Source organism: Cervus elaphus, chromosome 12 (genome assembly GCF_910594005.1).
Source record: "Cervus elaphus chromosome 12, mCerEla1.1, whole genome shotgun sequence".
Taxonomy (NCBI): Eukaryota; Metazoa; Chordata; class Mammalia; order Artiodactyla; family Cervidae; genus Cervus; species Cervus elaphus.
The window spans coordinates 62,070,648-62,090,234 of record NC_057826.1 but is presented as its reverse complement, the minus strand read 5'-3'; positions in this window follow the sequence as shown (position 1 = coordinate 62,090,234).

Below are 19,587 nucleotides of genomic sequence, written 5' to 3'. Positions count from 1 at the left end.
TTAGTTTGACATAGTCATACTTTATTTTCTTGTTTGTGCTTTAGGTGTCATATCCAAAAAAATCATTGCCATGACCCATGCCAATGAGCTTTTAAAACAATATGTTTTCTTCTTGACTTAAATGTATGAGCTTATTTCTTGGCTCTCAATCCTGTTCCATTGGCCTGTGTGTTTGTTCCTTTTTTTAATGTCAATCCTATACTGTTTTGATTACTATGCTTTATCATATAGCTTAAAATCAGGAAGTGTGGTACTTTCCACTTTACTCTTCCTTCTCAGGATTGCTTTGGCTATTTGAGAGCTTTTGTGGTTTCATAAAAATTTTATAGTTCTTTCCTACTTCTGTAAAAAAGGTCATTTGAATATTGATAGAGATTATATTGAATTCAGGTAGCTTTGGGTAATACAGATGTTTTAACAGTACTAATTATTGCAGACCTTTCCATTTACTTGTGTCTTCTGTTTCTTTCAATGTCTTAGAGTTTCCAGTTTAGACATGTTTCATCTCCTTAGTTAAATTTATTCCTATATACTTGTATTTGCTGATATTACAAATGGAATTGTTTTATGATTTCTTTTTCAGATAATTTGTTTTAATATTTAGAAACATTACTGATCTTTGTACATTAATTTTGTACCCTGTAACTTTGAGAACTTGTTGATTAGATCTAACAATTTTTTGGTGTAGGATTTTCTATTTACAAAATTATTTCATCTGTTTTATTTATTTATTTTTTAATTCTAATGCCATTAACTCATTTTGTTGCTTGATTTCTTTCTGGTTTTTGTGTATCTATTGGTTTTTGACTTGTGGTTAGAATAGGTTGCATATATGTTGATCTCCATTTTTTATTTCCCTTCCCACATGTGTTTTTGATGTCATATTTTATATCTTCTTCCTCATCCTTTTGTTATTTATTAGTTATAGTTGCTATTACAGTTTTCTTTTAATATAGTACTGACTTATGTCATAATGAATCCTTACTATATATTTGTCTTTCCAATTGTGTTTTTCCCCTTTCCTCTAGATTCTTCCTTCTTTTGCATTTAGAGAAGACCCTTCAGCACTTATTTTAGGGTGGGTTTAGTATTGCTGAATTCTTTCAGTTTTTGCTTGTGTGAGAAGTTCTTTATTTCTATTTTATTCTAAATGATTGTTTTGCTTTGTAGAATATCCTAAATTGTAGGATTTTCATTTTAGCATTTTGAGCACATCATGAAGAAACTATGAAAACTTCCCAAACCTAAAGAAAGAAACAAATATCCAGGTACAGGAAGCACAAAGGGTCTCAATCAAAATGAAGCCAAACCAACCCACAACAAGGCATATCATAATTTAAAAGGGCAGAAGTTAAGGATAAAGAGAGAATTCTAAAAGCAGCAAGAGAAAAACAGTCATATATAAGAAAATCCCCATAAGGTTATCAGCTGATTTCTCTGAAGAAATATTGCAGGTCAGAAGGGAGTGGCATGATATACTCAAAGTGCTTAAATGAAAATCCTGCAACAGGATGTCCTGGGCCCTCAGATCACCTCTGTGTCCCTAGATAGAACCTTTTCCCAGGTCCTCAACACCTTAGGTCCAGTGCCAAGTTGTGGCATGGAGTGAGGGGGCCAGGGCATTCTCTCAGCTCACACTGGGGAGTGCGGTGAGGCAGCAGTCATCAAGGCAGGCCTCGGTGCTCTCTGCTTAGAGCAAGGTAACACCTGTGCATTCCTCACAGGTGTATCTCAGTTTCTAGCATTTATATCTGTACCAGCAGATCTCCAAGCAGCCGAGGGAGCTTTTCTCCTATGCACTGGACTGCAGGACTAGAACACCCAGCCTGTGGCTCAACCCACTCGCTCCACAGGGTGAGTATCCACCCATGGGATCTTCCTCTTCCTCTTCATCTCCTCTCAGGGCTACAGGTCCTGTCCTGATGCTTTGCTTTCCATCCTGCCTGATTATGTGTATATCTTTCTTATAGCCTTGGCTGTGTGGGAGTTCAGCCAGGTTCTAGGTAGTTTTCCATAAGAATAGCCCCATGTTATAGATGTAATTTTGATGTGTTTGTGGTTGGAGGTGAGTTCTGTGTCCTCTGCCATTTTGATCTACCCTGCCTCCTAATGTATCTTTTTATAAATATGCTCTCATTGTCTTAATCTTGACATTTTTGCCCTCTGTGGTAGTTGGTCTTGAGAGCATCCCCTTGTGGTATTTATGGTCATGACTCATGTTCTTTGAAGTCAGAGGTACTTGGTTTTGACTAGAAGCTAAGAAAAGAAGCATGAGTCCATGTAGTGTCCATACTCTCTTTGGTCATGTATCCAAGTTTCTCTACATCTACACTAGAATAAATTTCTTCTGAACTTTATTCCTTTCTCCAAGATTTGATAAACACCCTCATTTCAGCTATATTCTGGAAACATAAAAATATCTCTTCCTTAGCTTTATTTTCCACAGTTTACTCATTTATTCATACTCTTTCTCTGAGAAGACTACTGCATTAAAATTCTTAGTTCTGTAAACCTCATCACAAGAATTTTTCATAGAGCTTTAGAAATGCATTGAGGAGGTGGAATTGTCATAAACAGGAATTTTGCTACCTATTTATTGTCAACTCTTTTATGGAACCACTTATTTATATATCAAAAATATAAACACATCCAGCACAACAAAGAGTACTTGCCATCTGACTTGGAATTCACTGCTGTGTTAATCCTAGGGAGTCCTAGGAAAGAAATGTGCAGGGCTGAAATAGAAAGGCATGTTCAGTGACTGGGGGGGGGGGGGGGGAGTGGGGAGGAGTTGTCTGGACCATGATTTACCTGTCTTCATTTTCTGAGTTCAGCCCCTAAAAATGTCTAGTGTAGTGAAGAGAATGAATGAGAGCAAATTAACTTTCATTTTCCAGCAGGGGGAGATGGGAGATACTCAGGAGTGAATCAATCACTCCCACCACTTGCTGCACTGACAGCATTCATCCGTGTGAGCAAACTTCTGTGTGGGCAACTCCAGTGAAATATATTTCTCAGAGCAAGTTTATTGCTTTCATTCAGGGTGTCTTATCTTTCTGGCAATCAGGATAAATTGTGCCTCAGTAATAACATTGTAGCAAGCTATTCTTTACTGAGAGGATCTGGTAATGACTGTGTCTTATATTTGCATTAATTCTGACAAGATTTACTGGTGCTTGCTGATCTGTAAATTTCAAAAATGGCAAACAGCAGCAAAGGTCAACACAGAAATAATATTAATAGTTTTAGAAAAAGGTTGAGAGTCTCAGAAATTCCAGATGAGAGGGTGGGTGAGAGGGAAATTCAGTGAATGTTTTTGTCATCTTTTATTTCACTCTTTCTTTTATAATACCATAACAAAGGAAGCATGAGGTCATAAAGAGCAATAATACAGAATCTATTTCAATCTTAGGTAACATTTCCTCCAGAGTCTATATTTTATAAAAACCCTGGAAAATATGGTGAGAAGATAGATATCCTTGGATATTATCAGTCTTTAGCTATAGCACTTACTTGGCATTTTTGTTAAGGTTAGGGACAGCTCAGTAACCCTTCACATTGTCCCTTGTATTATAATATATTCTTTATTAATTGAAAAACTCACAGTCAGAAAAGCATATTTAAATAGAATAATGTATTATCACTTTGTTTCTTTTGGTTTCTAGCTGGAGAAATGTGTTCCGCATCATATTGGATTCACATTGTATGTGAAATTTTTCCCGATGCCTCCAGAATGATCTTGAAGAGCTGAATTGTGCAAATTATCCAGATTGGAATCACCACAAGGTGGCTTACCAAATGGTCATGTGTGGTTCCACTAATCCAGATATCCATCTTGAATAAAACCTGGATAAGTTCTTTAGCTTAGGCATCTTGAAAACCTCAGGAGAATGGATGTAGGATAACTGAATCCACTGCATAGGAAGAGAACTTAAAGCGCAGTTTGCTCTGAGTTGAGTGGTATTATATCCAGCCAAATATAAATGATATTGAGAACACTGGTATAAAACCTGCAAACTTTTCTCACATGGTGAAAATTCTAAAGCAGAAGAGAATAGTTTGTTCTTACTATGTGTGAACTCCTTTCTTATTTTGTTATTTCAAGTCTTCTAGGCCCTGTGGTGATCTAAGCCAAGATTTTGCTTGCATGAGAACCAATGCTATTCTTTGCAGTAGAAGCTCAGTCTTTATTCACAGAATCTTTATCAATTAGATTCCTAAGGAAGTTTGCTTCCATTAATGAACTGGTACAAATGCTCGCAGATAACTTCACTGTTTGTGGCCCTACGCCTCCTCAATTTTTTGGTATCTGCATGTTCTCAGTTTTTTTATGTTGCATCTCAAATTTTTCCTGATATGGCAATTGAGAGGCTGTAGTCAGTCCTTTCGAAGAGAAGAGTTATTTCCTGAATGGGGTCTCAGCCAAAGCAGAGCTTGTATTGGGACAAAGGGCCACACCAGCGGCTCTGACACAGTTCGATATCCTTTCCAGCTAAAATGGCTCATGGTTTTCCTTTTGAATCATTTCACATCTGATGAGACATGTGCCTTGGAGACACAGACTGAGGAAGAAAGCAGACATACATGCATCTATTTTATTTGGACACTTGTAACAGTTAACATGTGTGTGCTCGGTCACTTCATTTCTGTCTGACTTTTTGCAACCCCAGGGACTGTGGCCCACCAGGCTCCTCTGTCCATGGAATTTTCCAGGCAAGAATACTTGTGTGCGTTGCCATTTCCTCCTCCAGGGAATCTTCCTGACCCAGGGATTGAACCCCCATCTCCTGCATCTCCTGCATTGACGGGCAGGTTCTTTACCACTTGTGCCACCTGAGAACAGCTAACATACCTGATGTCATAAAGAACAAGAGAATTATAAGGTATGGCATCTGTGGACAAGAGACTTCTTTTCTCAGTAGAGACACTGCAGTAGAGTGAATTATCTCCCCAAATTCTTCACCTCTCCTTATATCCATGCACTTTGCTATGTAAATAGAAGTTCTACTGCGGGCAAGTGTCCTTTCCACTGTCCTGTGAAGAGTTCCCCTTAGATAGCTCTTGTTCTTTCAGCATGGACACTAGTGTGAACATACTTAGTGCAGACCTGAGTGTAACCTGTAGAAAATAGATAACCTGCAGGATGAAGCTGAAGTACCCTGCCAACTGAAAATAAATAGTGGCTGTTTTAAGGTAATACTTCTGAACCAGGTATGATTTTGCCCTTCTAGGGACACTTAGCGATGTCTGGGACTATTTTGGGTGATCGCAACTTGAGGGGTCATATGGGCAAGAAGTGGGTAGAAGCCCAAGATGATAATAAATATCCAACAATGCACAGGACAGAACCTACTATGAAGAACAGTCTCGCCCCCAAATGTCAATAGTGCTTCTCTAAATTATATTTTAAGGTAATGCTAATTGATATACCCACATAAGTTCTCTTTTACTAGATGCTCTCTGACCCTCATAAAAAAGAATCAAAATTGGTCAGAGTCCAGAATTTTCACATGCTTTAAGCCTTACTAGTGAGCAGAATTTTACACCCTTAAGTCATGATTACTCTATGTGTTGTCTTGAGATTTTTAATCCCAATATTTAGTACAGCTAGGCAGAACCTATATCTTTGGGGAAAAATTCAACTATCTCCTTTTCTAATATTTTCCCTCTAGGATCTCTTCTGAATTTTTTGCTCACTTTATGTTCTCTCTTTTTAGATGACCCTGAACTTGTCTCCAGACCCCCTGATATAGGTTAGATTCAATTAAGCATGAGGGCTTCCTGAGTTGTAAATTCAGTAGGACTTTGATTTCTACTCTGCTCTTTTCTTTAGTACATAGGGCTTCCCCAGGAGTCCCACAGGGAAGAAAGTGTTTGGCATGACAGGATGCAGGCATTTCTTGGTCCTAAATGGTATTACAATCAAGTAGTACTAAAACCTGTCCCTGTGATCCTTACAGGCTCACAGCTGTTAACTTGGTTGGTAAAAAGGTTAAATTCTATAGATGTTCAAAGAAGGAGGTGTGAAAATCACTGGAGAAGACTTCATGGAGAAAATAGGAAACATTCAGCAACTATTTGTCAAACCAATTTCAAATAGGTATGCTTGGCTTTTAAGTGTTCAGTGCCTTTCAAAATGTAGCCTTAACATTTTTCTACTTTAGTCTCTTCTATCCTAGTCCCTTTCTGTCCTCCACATGGTGAAGAAACCAGATGACTTACTGCTCTCTAGATAAGTTGTTACATGTGCTCGTCTTTCTATATCTAACTTATCCCCCTGTATTATAGAACCCTTTACACCTTAGTGATTATAATGAATCTCCAATTCTGCCTTCTTGGTCTTTTCTGTGTTATTTTTATTCCTTTAAACTTATTAGGATTGTGTTTTATATTTCTTAGTGTTTCAAATTCTTGACAGATGTTAATCTTTAAGATTGAGGAATAAGAAATTGAAATTCACAGAACTCTTGGGAATTTCTGAAGTCTTCAGTTGAGTTCAGTTCAGTTGCTCAGTGTCCGACTCTTTGCAACCCCGTGGACTGCAGCACGCCAGGCCTCCCTGTCCATCACCAACTCCTGGAGTTTACTCAAACTCCTGTCCATTGACTCGGTGATGTCATCCAACCATCTCATCCTCTGTCGTCCCCATCTCCTCCCACCTTCAATCTTTCCCAGCATCAGGGTCTTTTCCAATGAGTCAGCTCTTTGCATCAGGTGGCCAAAGTGTTGGAGTTTCAGCTTCAACATCAGTCCTTCCAATGAATATTCAGTACCGATTTCCTTTAGGATGGACTAGTTGGATCTTCTTGCAGTCCAAGGGACTCTCAAGAGTCTTCTCCAATACCACAGTTCCAAAGCATCAATTCTTTGGCGCTCAGCTTTCTTTATAGTCCAACTCTCACATCTATACATGACCACTGGAAAAAACATAGTCTTGAGAGATGGACCTTTGTTGGCAAAGCAATGTCTCCACTTTTTAATATGCTGTCCAAGCTGGTCATAACTTTTTTCCAAGGAGTAAGTGTCTTTTAATTTCATGGCTGCAGTCACCATCTGCAGTGATTTTGGAGCCCAAGAAAATAAAGTCTGTCACTGTTTCCACTGTTTCCCCATCTACTTGCCATGAAGTGATGGGACCAGATGCCATGATCTTAGTTTTCTGAATGTTGAGCTTTAAGCCAACTTTTTCACTCTCCTCTTTCACTTTCATCAAGAGGCTCTTTAGTTCTTCTTTACTTTCTGTCATAAGAGTGATGTCATCTGCATATCTGAGGTGATCGATATTTCTCCCAGCAATCTTGATTCCAGCTTGTGCTTCGTCCAGCCCAGCATCTCTCATGATGTACTCTGCATATAAATTAAATAAGCAGGGTGACAATATACAGCCTTGATGTACTCCTTTCCTGATTTGGAACCAGTCTGTTGTTCCATGTCCAGTTCTAACTGTTGCTTCCTGAGCTGCATGCAGATTCTCAAGAGCAGGTAAGGCGATCTGGTATTCCCATCTCTTTAAGAATTTTCCATAGTTTGTTGTGATCCACACAGTCAAAGGCTTTGGCATAGTCAATAAAGCAGAAGTAGATGTTTTTCTGGAACTCTCTTGCTTTTTCTGTGATCCAAAAGATGTTGGCAATTTGATCTCTTGTCCCTCTGCCTTTTCTCAATCCAATTGAACATCTGGAAGTTCTCAGTTCACATACTGTTGAAGCCTGGCTTGGAGAATTTTGAGCATTGCTTTACTAGTGCATGAGATGAGTGCAATTGTGTGGTAGTTTGAGCGTTCTTTGGCATTGCCTTTCCTTGGGATTGGAGTGAAAACTGACTTTTTCCAGTCCATTGGCTACTGCTGAGTTTTCCAAATTTGCTGGCATATTGAGTGTAGGTAGCACTTTCACAGCATCATCTTTTAGGATTTTAAATAGCTTACCTATAATTCCATCACAGTAACTTTGTTTGTAGTGATACTTTGTAAGGCCCACTTGACTTCACATTCCAGGATGTCTGTCTCTAGGTGAGTGATCACACCATTGTGATTATCTGGGTCATGAAGATCTTTTTTGTATATTTCTTCTGTGTATTCTTGCCACCTGAAGTCTTAAAAGACTTCATATGTTTTATGTTACTTTTCCTGGTAGCTCAAACAGTAAAGAATCTGCCTACAGTGCGGGAAACCTGGGTCCGATCCCTGGGTTGGAAGATTCTCTGGAGGAGGCCATGGCTACCCGCTCCAGTATTGCCTGGAGAATCCCCGTGGACAGAGGAGCCTGGTGAGCTACAGTCCATGGGGTTGCAAAGAGTTGGACATGACTGAGTGACTAAGTGCAGCATGGATTTCTTTAGAAGTTGTACAGGAAATATTAATTTAGGAGTACTTACAAGTCTAATAGCCTACAGTAAATATTTAAACACTGGAAAATGCCAGTCAACATTATTGGATAGTGTTCAATGGTATAATGCTTGGATGTCCAAGTAATATTAATAGTACACAGAGAATCTCCTGTCAAAATTGCCAGTTTAAGCTATTAATTTGCTTCTATTATCTGTTATTTTTGGGCTTTCACTCATTATTTTTTGATATGTTTATAGTCTAATATGCATGTAAACATATTAATATTTATTTTATTTGAAAGAATGACTGACCATTAGCAGTAGAGAAGAATACATGAATACATATACATTCAGAGCAAGGGAACAGCTCCAAGCAAGATTAACTGAATATATTTTCTCTCTTACTTTCAACTTGATATCAGTGTTTCCTGCTTATTAGTAATATCTCTATGTTAATTGTTAAGCTATAATTTTTTCTTGAGAATTATGATAATTTTTTATCCTTCACATTTCTGATTTCTTAACTGATTTTTTTGAGTGTGGGGGGTGGATTTTACAAAACATGTTTCCCAAGAAATGCCAGGAAGGAATTCCTGCATGGAATACTGGTTCCTTGCCAGTTATTTAAGACAGGCTATTTAGCCTGTCTCTTACATGCATATTCAGACTTCTATATGATACATGTCTGCTGTAAGTTTTGTAAAAAAGAACAATATGTGAAAATAGATCTTTATTAACATTTATCTGAGAACTGAGAAATGTCAGATTGCAGGTGATAAGGAACAGGATGGGAATAAGTGAATTTAGATTGAGGTAAATTATAGAATGGAGAAGGAAATGGCAGCCCACTCCAGTATTCCTACCTGGAAAACCCCATGGATGGAGAAGTCTGGTGGGTTACAGTCCATGGAGTAACAAAGAGTCGGACACGACTGAGTGACTTCACTACAAATTATAGAATGCTACTGCAGTAATCCTTGGGCTCCCCCAGTGTCTCACTGATAAGAATTTGCCTGCTGATGCAAGAGACGTGGGTTCTATCCCTGGGTTGGGAAGATCCCTTGGAGGAGGAAATGGCAATCCACTCCAGCTTTGTAGGGTATTATAGAAGTAGGGAATTTGATAAAAGAAACTAACTTTTAGGAAGCACTGGTTAATATGCCAGGAACTGTTCTATTCACTTTGATATATTATTCAAATTAGAAGAAATAGAGTCGATTCAAAGAGGAAAGACAATTATATTTGGAAGTAGAATCTAAAGTTTGGAGACGATGAACCAGTTAGTGATGATGTCCAGTTGACAATTGGAAATACAGTATTTGATTTTATGCAAAGGTCAGGATTGATTACACAGATCTATTTTTGAGGGATAAAAATAGAGCTGATGTTTACAGCTGCAAAAAATCAACATGGATCTTCTTGAACTGGCCTAAGTCTTTCACCATTTAGAATAGAATATTAAGTATTATAAACTGAAAGGAAGTAGAGAAAATATTATGATCATTATGATTGGTGTAAGAAAAATCCTAGGATATGTTTAACTACTAATATTTTCCTTCTCTGTTTGAATACATCACAAAGCTTATTAATTATAAAAGAAGCTTTTGAAATGTAAGCTGTAATGGTTTCATTAGGGTCTGCTGGACTCATGACCTACTACGCTAATGAAATGATCCTAGCCTTAGATTTGAGTGAGCAAGCAACTTTTGGGAATTTTGGAGTCAACACAGTGGATGATGTTACTAGACTCAAGGAATGGGCAGCAAGTATGGTTTTAGGATTATGTATAGAAGCTCCAGTGCTATTCTCCATTTTCTGTTACTGTAACTAGTAAGTATGATCTAATGACTTGATCAGTGATAATGTTGTATATTTGTTATTAAAAACTTCTTCTCCTAGAAGAAAAATTGAAAAGTTATAAAGATACTGTGAAAAAAGTTGGAAAGTAGTTAGATACTGAAAGCATGCATACTTTATCCTTGAACTTTTACTCTCTGACTTTTCTGATCCCATTTATTTTTCAGTGTGTGCTTGTCTTTGCTTTTTAAATTCATTTTTTTTTTCTTGATGGCTGTATTTGTAGCTGTTCTTTTGCATAATAGAATACTCTGCTTGTGTGAGTTTGATGTGTCTCCTTTAAATATATGATGAAAGTAGCTTCTCTCTATGCTGCATCAAGAATATTTCCCTTATAAGCACAGGGATAATACACTTAAGATGCATTAATGGAACTTGGTTTAAGTGAAAACCATTCTTCATTTCATACATCCAGCACTCTCTTTTAAAGCATGGTGAATTGATTATTCAAAGCCACATTTAACCAGAAGAATTTTTGCCAGAGTTAGCCACTCAGTCACAGAGCAGAAATGAATATTGTATGCTGCTTATAGTCCAAGCTCAACTGCTTTATTGAGCATTATAGCAGATTGTACCAAAGCTATGATTATAGGGAATCTATTTTGAGAAGTTTCCAAGTTACAGGCCAAGAAATACATTGAAGTTCAATCAGATATGGTACATGTTGTGTTGTAATTATCAATGGAGTCTCTCTACCCTTCTTTGAAGGAGGAACACAGCAACTCAATGGCCCTCTGTTCTTTGTTTTGTATTCTTTCAGACAGTTTTTTTTTTTTTTGTTTTTTTTTTAGATTCTTTTTTTTTTTTTTTTTTAAATTTTTTTATTAGTTGGAGGCTAATTACTTCACAACATTTCAGTGGGTTTTGTCATACATTGATATGAATCAGCCATAGATTTACACTTATTCCCCATCCCGAGCCCCCCTCCCACCTCCCTCTCCACCCGATTCCTCTGGGTCTTCCCAGTGCACCAGGCCGGAGCACTTGTCTCATGCATCCCACCTGGGCTGGTGATCTGTTTCACCATAGATAGTATACATGCTGTTCTTTTGAAACATCCCACCCTCACCTTCTCCCACAGAGTTCAAAAGTCTGTTCTGTATTTCTGTGTCTCTTTTTCTGTTTTGCATATAGGGTTATCGTTACCATCTTTCTAAATTCCATATATATGTGTTAGTATGCTGTAATGTTCTTTATCTTTCTGGCTTACTTCACTCTGTATAAGGGGCTCCAGTTTCATCCATCTCATTAGGACTGGTTCAAATGAATTCCTTTTGACGGCTGAGTAAAATTCCATGGTTTATATGTACCACAGCTTCCTTATCCATTCATCTGCTGATGGGCATCTAGGTTGCTTCCATGTCCTGGCTATTATGAACAGTGCTGCGATGAACATTGGGGTGTATGTGTCTCTTTCAGATCTGGTTTCCTCAGTGTGTATGCCCAGAAGTGGTATTGCTGGGTCATATGGCAGTTCTATTTCCAGTTTTTTAAGGAATCTCCACACTGTTTTCCATAGTGGCTGTACTAGTTTGCATTCCCACCAACAGTGTAAGAGGGTTCCCTTTTCTCCACAGCCTCTCCAGCATTTATTGCTTGTAGACTTTTGGATAGCAGCCATCCTGACTGGTGTGTAATGGTACCTCATTGTGGTTTTGATTTGCATTTCTCTAATAATGAGTGATGTTGAGCACCTTTTCATGTGTTTGTTAGCCATCTGTATGTCTTCTTTGGAGAAATCTCTGTTTAGTTCTTTGGCCCACTTTTTGATTGGGTCATTTATTTTTCTGGAATTGAGCTTCAGGAGTTGCTTGTATATTTTTGAGATTAATCCTTTGTCTGTTTCTTCATTTGCTATTATTTTCTCCCAATCTGACGGCTGTCTTTTCACCTTACTTATAGTTTCTTTTGTAGTGCAAAAGCTTTTAAGTTTCATTAGATCCCATTTGTTTAGTTTTGCTTTTATTTCCAATATTCTGGGAGGTGGGTCATAGAGGATCTTGCTGTGATTTATGTTGGAGAGTGTTTTGCCTATGTTCTCCTCTAGGAGTTTTATAGTTTCTGGTCTTACATTTAGATCTTTAATCCATTTTGAGTTTATTTTTGTGTATGGTGTTAGAAAGTGTTCTAGTTTCATTCTTTTGCAAGTGGTTGACCAGTTTTCCCAGCACCACTTGTTAAAGAGGTTGTCTTTTTTCCATTGTATATCCTTGCCTCCTTTGTCAAAGATAAGGTGTCCATAGGTTCGTGGATTTATCTCTGGGCTTTCTATTCTGTTCCATTGGTCTATATTTCTGTCTTTGTGCCAGTACCATACTATCTTGATGACTGTGGCTTTGTAGTAGAGTCTGAAGTCAGGCAGGTTGATTCCTCCAGTTCCATTCTTCTTTTTCAAGATTACTTTGGCTATTCGAGGTTTTTTGTATTTCCATACAAATTGTGAAATTCTTTGGTCTAGTTCTGTGAAAAATACCGTTGGTAGCTTGATAGGGATTGCATTGAATCTATAGATTGCTTTGGGTAGAATAGCCATTTTGACAATATTGATTCTTCCAATCCATGAACACGGTATGTTTCTCCATCTGTTTGTGTCCTCTTTGATTTCTTTCATCAGTGTTTTATAGTTTTCTATGTATAGGTCTTTTGTTTCTTTAGGTAGATATACTCCTAAGTATTTTATTCTTTTTGTTGCAATGGTGAATGGTATTGTTTCCTTAATTTCTCTTTCTGTTTTTTCATTGTTAGTATATAGGAATGCAAGGGATTTCTGTGTGTTAATTTTATATCCTGCAACTTTACTATATTCATTGATTAGTTCTAGTAATTTTCTCATAGAGTCTTTAGGGTTTTCTATATAGAGGATCATGTCATCTGCAAACAGTGAGTTTCACTTCTTCTTTTCCTATCTGGATTCCTTTTACTTCTTTTTCTGCTCTGATTGCTGTGGCCAAAACTTCCAACACTATGTTGAATAGTAGTGGTGAGAGTGGGCACCCTTGTCTTGTTCCTGATTTCAGGGGAAATGCTTTCAATTTTTCACCATTGAGGGTGATGCTTGCTGTGGGTTTGTCATATATAGCTTTTATTATGTTGAGGTATGTTCCTTCTATTCCTGCTTTTTGGAGAGTTTTAATCATAAATGAGTGTTGAATTTTGTCAAAGGCTTTCTCTGCATCTATTGAGATAATCATATGGTTTTTATCTTTCAATTTGTTAATGTGGTGTATTACATTGATTGATTTGCGGATGTTGAAGAATCCTTGCATTCCTGGGATAAAGCCCACTTGATCGTGGTGTATGATTTTTTTAATATGTTGTTGGATTCTGTTTGCTAGAATTTTGTTAAGGATTTTTGCATCTATGTTCATCAGTGATATTGGCCTGTAGTTTTCTTTTTTTGTGGTATCTTTGTCAGGTTTTGGAATTAGGGTGATGGTGGCCTCATAGAATGAGTTTGGAAGTTTACCTTCTTCTGCAATTTTCTGGAAGAGTTTGAGTAAGGTAGGTGTTAGCTCTTCTCTAAATTTTTGGTAGAATTCAGCTGTGAAGCCATCTGGTCCTGGGCTTTTGTTTGCTGGAAGATTTTTGATTACAGTTTCGATTTCCTTGCCTGTGATGGGTCTGTTAAGATCTGTTTCTTCCTGGTTCAGTTTTGGAAAGTTATACTTTTCTAAGAATTTGTCCATTTCATCCAAGTTGTCCATTTTATTGGCATAGAGCTGCTGGTAGTAGTCTCTTATGATCCTTTGTATTTCAGTGTTGTCTGTTGTGATCTCTCCATTTTCATTTCTAATTTTGTTAATTTGGTTCTTCTCTCTTTGTTTCTTAATGAGTCTTGCTAATGGTTTGTCAATTTTGTTTATTTTTTCAAAAAACCAGCTTTTAGCTTTGTTGATTTTTGCTATGGTCTCTTTAGTTTCTATTGCATTTATTTCTGCCTTAATTTTTAAGATTTCTTTCCTTCTGCTAACTCTGGGGTTCTTCATTTCTTCCTTCTCTAATTGCTTTAGGTGTAGAGTTAGGTTATTTATTTGGCTTTTTTCTTGTTTCTTGATGTAAGCCTGTAATGCTATGAACCTTCCCCTTAGCACTGCTTTTACAGTGTCCCATAGGTTTTGGGTTGTTGTGTTTTCATTTTCATTCATTTCTATACATATTTTGATTTCTTTTTTGATTTCTTCTATGATTTGTTGGTTATTCAGAAGCGTGTTCTTTAGCCTCCAGGTGTTAGAATTTTTAACAATTTTTTTCCTGTAATTGAGATCTAATCTTACTGCACTGTGGTCAGAAAAGATGACTGGAATGATTTCAATTTTTTTGAATTTTCCAAGACTAGATTTATGGCCCAGGATGTGATCTATTCTGGAGAATGTTCCGTGTGCACTTGAGAAAAAGGTGAAGTTGCTTGTTTTGGGGTGAAATGTCCTATAGATATCAATTAGGTCTAGCTGGTCCATTGTGTCATTTAAAGTTTGTGTTTCCTTGTTAATTTTCTGTTTAGTTGATCTATCCATAGTTGTGAGTGGGGTATTAAAGTCTCCCGCTATTATTGTGTTACTATTAATTTCCTCTTTCATACTCGTTAGTGTTTGCCGTACCTATTGCGGTGCTCCTATGTTGGGTGCATATATATTTATAATTGTTATATCTTCTTCTTGGATTGATCCTTTGATCATTATGTAGTGTCCTTCTTTGTCTCTTTTCACAGCTTTTATTTGAAAGTCTATTTTATCTGATATGAGTATTGCGACTCCTGCTTTCTTTTGGTCTCCATTTGCATGAAATATTTTTTTCCAGCCCTTCACTTTTAGTCTGTATGTGTCTCTTGTTTTGAGGTGGGTCTCTTGTAGACAGCATATATGGGGGTCTTGTTTTTGTATCCATTCAGCCAATCTTTGTCTTTTGGTTGGGGCATTCAACCCATTTACATTTAAGGTAATTATTGATAGGTGTGGTCCCGTTGCCATTTACTTTGTTGTTTTGGGTTCACGTTTATACAACCTTTCTGCATTTCCTGTCTAGAGAAGATCCTTTAGCATTTGTTGAAGAGCTGGTTTGGTGGTGCTGAATTCTCTCAGCTTTTGCTTATCTGTAAAGCTTTTGAGTTCTCCTTCATATCTGAATGAGATCCTTGCTGGATACAGTAATCTAGGTTGTAGGTTATTCTCTTTCATTACTTTCAGGACGTCCTGCCATTCCCTTCTGGCCTGGAGGGTTTCTATTGATAGGTCAGCTGTTATCCTTATGGGAATCCCTTTGTGTGTTATTTGTTGTTTTTCCCTTGCTGCTTTTAATATTTGTTCTTTGTGTTTGATCTTTGTTAGTTTGATTATTATGTGTCTTGGGGTGTTTCGCCTTGGGTTTATCCTGTTTGGGACTCTCTGGGTTTCTTGGACTTGAGTGGCTATTTCCTTCCCCATTTTAGGGAAGTTTTCAGCTATTATCTCCTCGAGTATTTTCTCATGGCCTTTCTTTTTGTCTTCTTCTTCTGGAACTCCTATGATTCGAATGTTGGGGCGTTTCACAGTGTCCCAGAGGTCCCTGAGGTTGTCCTCATTTCTTTTGATCCTTTTTTCTTTTTTCCTCTCTGCTTCATTTATTTCCACCATTTTATCTTCTACCTCACTTATCCTATCTTCTGCCTCCGTTATTCTACTCTTGGTTCCCTCCAAAGTGTTTTTGATCTCATTCATTGCATTGTTCATTTTTAATTGACTCTTTTTTATTTCTTCTAGGTCTTTATTAAACAATTCTTGTATCTTTTCAATCTTTGTCTCCAGGCTATTTATCTGTAACTCCATTTTGTTTTCAAGATTTTGGATCATTTTTATTATCATTATTCTATATTCTTTTTCAGGTAGATTCCCTATCTCCTCCTCTTTTGTTTGACTTGGTGGGCATTTTTCATGTTCCTTTACCTGTTGGGTATTTCTTTGCCTTTTCATCTTGTTTAGATTGCTGTGTCTGGAGTGGACTTTCTGTATTCTGGAGGTCTGTGGTTCCTTTTTATTGTGGAGGATTTACCCAGTGGGTGGGGTTAGACGATTGGCTTGTCAAGGTTTCCCGGTTAGGGAAGCTTGCGTCAGTGTTCTGGTGCGTGGAACTTGATTTCTTCTTTTTGGAGAGCAATGGAGTGCCCAGTAATGAGTTTTGAGATGGGTCTATGTGTTAGGTGTCACCTTGGGCAGTCTGTATGTTGACATTCAGGGCTATGTTCCTGTGTTGCTGGAGAATTTGCGTGGTATGTCTTGCTCTAAAACTTACTGGCTCTTGGGTGGTGGTTGGTTTCAGTGTAGGTATGGAGGCTTTTGGACGGTCACTTATTGCTTAAAGTTCCATGTAGTCAGGAGTTTTCTGGTGTTCTCAGGTTTTGGGCTTAAGTTTCCTGCCTCTGGATTTCAGTTTTATTCTTCCTGTAGTCTCAGGACTTCTCCAACTATACAGCACTGATAATAAAACTTCTAGGTTAATGGCGAAAAGATTCTCCCCTGTTAGGGACACCCAGAGAGGTTCACAGAGTTACATGAACAGGAGAAAAGGGAGGAGGGAGATAGAGATGAGCAGGAGGAGAAAAAGGGGGACTCAAGAGGAGAGAGACAGATCTACGCAGCTGTCTGTTCCCAGAGTGTTCTCCGTATCTCAGACACCTACAAGGATTCACAGAATTGGATTGGGAAGAGAAGGGGAAAGGAGGAAATAGAGGTGTTCTGAGGTAGAAAATAGAGAGTCAAGATTGGGAGAGAATAATCTTCGGTTTAAAGATAGGGCTTCTCTTTTTTTTTTTTTTTGGTAAGGTTATAGTGTAGTGAAAATGAAAATGAAGAGTAGTAGAGAAGTACTAGAGGACTTTAAAAGAAATAAGAGAAAAAGAAAAATAGAAAATAAAAGAGAAAACGGAAAGAAAAAAAAGAAAAAAGAAAAAAAAGAAAAAGAAAAAAAAGAAAAAAAAACACAAAAAAAAAAAAAAAAGAAAAAAAAAAAAAAAAAAAAAATTTTTTTTTCCCCCTAATTAAAAAAATCGTAAAAATCTATGTAAATGAAAGTTAAGGAGTAATAGGGGAGTAATAGGGAATTTTAAAGGAAAATAAAAGAGAAAAAATAAAAAAGAAAAAATATAAAAAGAAAAAAAAAATTTTTTTTTTTTTTTTCCTTACTTAGAAAAAAAAAGTAAAAATATATCTAGGAGTTTCTCTGGAGCTGCTGCGGTCAGTGTGGGTTCGGCTCAGTTTCAGATAGCTCCTCGTTCCAGCTTACACTTCTCGATATCTACAGGGCCCTTCCAGTGAAGTCGGTGTTTTCTAGAGGGATTTTAATCTGTTGCACCAGTCCCTTCTGAAGCGGTTCCCTTTGTTTATTTGGCTTCTGTTTGCCGGTCTCTTCAGACCCTCATTTCCGCCCTGACACAGGCGGGCGGAGGTGGACTCTTATTCAGTCAGCTAGTTCCGTTGCGCTGCTGGGAGGGGCTGACGCTGCGGGGAGGGGCTGGCGCTGCGGGGCGGGGCTGACGCTGCGGGGAGGGGCTGGCCCTGCGGGGGCGGGCTGGCGCTGCCGGGAGGGGCTGACGCTGCTTTCTCCTTCTGCCGCTGCTCAGGCTCCCGGCTGTTCTATATGGAGCGTGCCCCGCGCTGCGCTAGGTTCCAGCCCTCGGGTGTTACACAAAAGCGCGGAAGGAAAAGCTGCGCCTGCTCTCTGTGCCTTCCCCGTCAGAGCGGTCCAGGCAGCGAGGGGCTTGATGGGCGCACTATCCCCAGGTGTGGCGCACTCACTCCCTTCCGCGGACCCAGTCTCAGTTTCCGCTGGCGCCAGTCGGGTGCGCGCGCCTTCCGCCCTCCGCGTCCCCAGGCCCAGTCCCCGCCCGCGCCGGTCGGGTGCCTGCGCCCTGTGTCTCGCCGCGACCTTCCCCTCCCCCCTGCCTCCTGCCTCCGGCGGGGCTGGGCGGGTCCGCAGCCTGCGACCTCTTCTTGGGACTTTCTCCGTCCCTTTGTTCTGCGAACGGCCGGCAGTGTGTTCCGGCCGGTCAACTCTCTCCCCCTTGGTCTCCCACAGTTCAAGTTGGCACCTCACAGAAGCTCCCTCCGATTGTCCTCAGGGCCCTCAGGCCCGGACCCTAGCCCAAGCAAGGCCGCCTAAGACTCCCTTCCCGGGACGGGTCTCCGTCCTTAGCTCTTTTGTCTCACTTTTTATCCTTTATATTTTGTCCTACCTCCTTTCGAAGACAATGGTCTGCTTTTCTGGGCGCCTGATGACCTCAGCTAGCGATCAGAAGTTGTTTTGTGAGGTTTGCTCTGTATTCAGTTATTCTTTTGATGAATTTGTAGGAGAGAAAGTGGTCTCCCCTCCTACTCCTCCGCCATCTTGGCTCCTCCCCCGCCTTTCAGACAGTTTTTTAAGTGACCACAGTTGAACCTCTTGTTAATTTTTTTCCAGATTTATTTTACTATCAAATAAATGAAGCCATTTTGGAATAATTTGTTCAGCCACTGTGATTTTAAGGTTTCCATTTTTGTTCACTGAACAAATTCTTAATTATCTCAGGGCAATTGAAATGCTCCACAAATCTTTGTGCAGTCAAAGTTATTTCTGTGAATAATGTACAAACTAACCTCTTGGGAGCCCATCTATATTTGAAAGGTTTACTAATGGGCTGCTTCTTCCCCTTGCACATATGCTGGTTTATAATTTACAGCAGCCCTCTAGGAGCTGTGTCTAATCCCACGGCCCTGCCGCACATCACAGCACACAGCTCTCAGCTGCCGCAAAATCCCTGGCTGGAAACTTTCTGTTCTTTTCTTACCCTATAGTTTATAGTATTTTTGTTTCTATGGTTTTGTATTTCCAATTATTTAATTGAGACCAAAATGTTAAGTTTTGTTCCATTAAAATCCTTCAATAACCTTCTTCAAAGATAAGAGATTTAACATTTTCTGTGCTATTTTTACTTTTCAGCCCAAGATATACAGATTATTAGTATTTCTTTTTATAATCAAGTGATTGGTTGAGGAGTCAAAACAACTGGAATATTCTAGGAGTATTTTTTGTGGCTGTTTTTCCCATTGCTGTTCATTATCACCCACCTCTGTGCCTGATCCACTGCCTTTTCTGCCTCTGCAGATATTTTTTCAAATCAAGGATGAATTTCTTTGGGAATAGCAGTTGTCTTTTGTCTTTGGGTTTCTTTGGCATATGTTCTCACTTGGATCTGTGGAATGGAAGAAAGCCAAATTAATTATATTCTTTCAGCTCTTGACATGCATTTTAGTCCAGTGCCATCATGTTAGCTTAATGCCTCCTATACTAAAGGCATCTATTAAAGGAATGGAATTACAATTTGTATTTAGTTTTGAAATTCCCAAATAACTTATAGGACTAAACTTAGTAATATATTTTTAGTATTTTATTTCA